This window comes from Tenrec ecaudatus, chromosome 9, assembly GCF_050624435.1.
Source record: "Tenrec ecaudatus isolate mTenEca1 chromosome 9, mTenEca1.hap1, whole genome shotgun sequence".
Lineage (NCBI taxonomy): Eukaryota > Metazoa > Chordata > Mammalia > Afrosoricida > Tenrecidae > Tenrec > Tenrec ecaudatus.
The window spans coordinates 144120155-144123235 of record NC_134538.1 but is presented as its reverse complement, the minus strand read 5'-3'; positions in this window follow the sequence as shown (position 1 = coordinate 144123235).

Here is a 3081-nt window from a genome sequence, read left to right as displayed (position 1 = left end):
TACCATGCCATCAGGCCTCATTGGAGCGTGAGAAATAGGGGTAATTTAAGGATGATGCCAAGGTGTTGAGAATTTTGAAGTTTGCTAGTCTAATGGAGGAGTGTTGGAGAGAGAGAAAAAGAGAGAGGCAGAAGATCACCCACAGAATGTGCACCAGAGACATGAGAATCCACAGGCCGGCTTACCCAAGAGAGTCTTCCTTCCTGTGCAGCAAATACACTTTAGATTCAGGGTTGTTAGTGGCCATCAAGTTGATTTAGTCTCATCCCAGCCCTACATGACAAATTGGATCTGCTGTAGAGGGTTTTCTTGGTTGTAATTTTTAAGATAACAGATTGCGAAGTCTTTCTCGGGGGGAGCTGCTGAGTGTGTTCAAAACACCAGTGTTTTGGTGAGTTAACTGCTGAGCTTTTAAACTTTGCAGCGTCCATGTTTTCTGCTCTCTCAAAAGTCTCATCCACCCCGATGTCCCGAGAAAGGGCCCTGGTGACATAGCAAGATGCCTTGTAATATTAAGCAATAGTGATAATAGTTTAACTGTAGTTCCTTACAATCACTGTTGCTTGTATTACTACTTTCTTTTCATCAGGCTTCTGTTCGTGGCCAGCAGTACTGGGAGAGCTTCAGCAATGTGGCTTATTTAGGGATATGGCACCACTGTGGGTTAGTCATTGGGTTGCTAACAGCAAGGTGGGCAGTTCAAACCCACCAGCTACACCTTGGGCTGTCTCCTCTTGGAAAACATTACAGTTTCAGAAACCTTTTATAATGTTACTTCAAGTCAGAGTGAATTCTATGGCAGTAGGCTTAGTTTGGGCTTTTATCGTGATATGTTTGCATAGTTTACAGTCCCTGGTTTGCATAAATCATTTACAAGTTTCTTCTGTAAGGATGGGTTTTAGAGACACATTCTGGGAAGGTGGCAGTGAATGTGTTGACCTATGCCACATGGTGACATTGATGACAAACTGCCTTCCTGGGTATCTTTGGTTCCAATGGTTTGAACTGTGAAATTCAAAATTGATGTTCTGGAATGTACTGCCCTGCCCACATCTAATTTACCACAAAATTCATTTATTAAAAATAAAATAAAATAAATCATCATGTCAGAAAACCTATACATTCTTCATGAAAATAATTGATATTATTTTTAATTTAATAGTGTTGACATATAATTCAAGTACCATATAAATCAAGAGCTTAAGTATATTAAAAAGAGTTGTACAATGATTACCATCATCAAACTTAGAACACTTTTCCTTTTTGTACTCATTATCACTAGTTCTCCATTTCCCCCCAAACTCCCTGCCATAACCCAACGAAATTATTGCTCCAGTGATTATCTCTTACATTTACCTATTCTGGATTTAATATAAAGGAAATCATATTTTAAAACCTACAATGACAATAACAAAATAAAATACAGAACACCTTCAATTCAAAAGAAAGGAAAAAAAAATAAAAACTAGAACAAATTTTAAATGAGTCCGAAAGGAGAACAAATGATACGATATTAAATTTTAACAAAACTGTACTTGCTTAATCCCCTTTCCAAGCACTTTGTCTGCCAGTAAAGTTTATTCACATCCTGGGTCAACAGTCTGAGGGTTTTCCCCTGAGGCTTAATTCATGTGTGGACCCAGCAAATGAACGCTGCGCTTTCACTGTCATCCACACCCTTCTGCAAATCAGGTGCTCAGGATATAAGCTCTAAAATAGTCCCCTTCTCTGGTCTTGGTTGTTTTATTTGCAGTCTTTGGAGCACACAGGCTGGTGTGCTTCGTCCATGTGGACTTAGTTCACACCTCATGTAGCTACCTGGCTGCTTGTTTAAAGATAATTCCTTAAGACACCCGCACCCCCCAGACACTATTCTTTCTGATAAGCAGACATGACTCATTTATTTCTTTTGTCTTTTTTTAATGATAAAAGTTGTATTGCCTTAAATAGCAAATATTTTACACATTGATTTTTCTTCTAAAAGTTCTTAATTTAGAAAGTAAATAAATGATCTGATCGAATTATTGAATTATATGAATGAAGTGCCAATAAAACTGTTCAAAAAAGGAAATAACACATTTTGATTATTTAGGGCTGACTTGTATTTTAATATTTTGCAAAAATTCAAAACCAAATGAGTCTGATCCACTCAGCGATAGGCAGAGACTATTGTCAGCCCCCAAACCAATGGGCAAACTGTGAACTATTTTGTGATCCCTGAGTTTGATTCCTTTAAGTTCTCAGAGTTTCTTGAACTTTGAAAACCAAAATATTAAAGAAGTTATTGAGTTGCTGGCAAACCTCCCTGACAATCAATATAGCTTTTTAAGATGTAGTAGTCTCAAAGCTTGAAGAAAAGACAGAAAACCTTACCCAGCATCAATAGTTGCTGGGACAAATTAAGGAGTTTCTCGTTGTTAAACCATCAAACTTTTTCACCACATTTATAGCATCCAAATCTTCAGGGATCTCTTCATGAGAGCAAGTATCAAGTAGGGCCTTATCATAAGAAATGATTGATCTCCAATTAGATTTATGATTAAATGTGATCTCAAATTCCATTCATATATTTCCCTGATCCACTTTAGAGAGAGAAATTAATAAATCTAGAATGAAGTTTCTTTAAATTTGATTGCTTTAGTCATAACAAGTTGTGAAGTATAAAGAAACTTAAACTATCAGTAGTTATAATGGGGGGCGGGGATCCATCAGTCTTGTCAGATGAAAGACTAAACTTTTTCCCTGTTCTCACCATAGAACAATAGATCATAAAGCCAACAAGTCTGTCTTATAAGAAGTTAAATGAGTGGCCATCTAGCAAAGAAGCAACAATACCTCATAGAAGAATCACACCAGCCTGTGCGATCAGGAAGTGACAGCAGGATCAGGTAACAGGCATCAAAAGACCCAAAACAAACAAACAACAAAATTCCATATTGTTGCGAACAAGGGAGGTCACAGCAGAGATCCAAAGCCCATCTGTAGACAATGGGACATCCCCTCACAGAGGGGTCACAGGGAAGGGATGAGTCAATCAGGGTGCAGTAAAGCACTGATGAAACACACAATATTCCTCTGGTT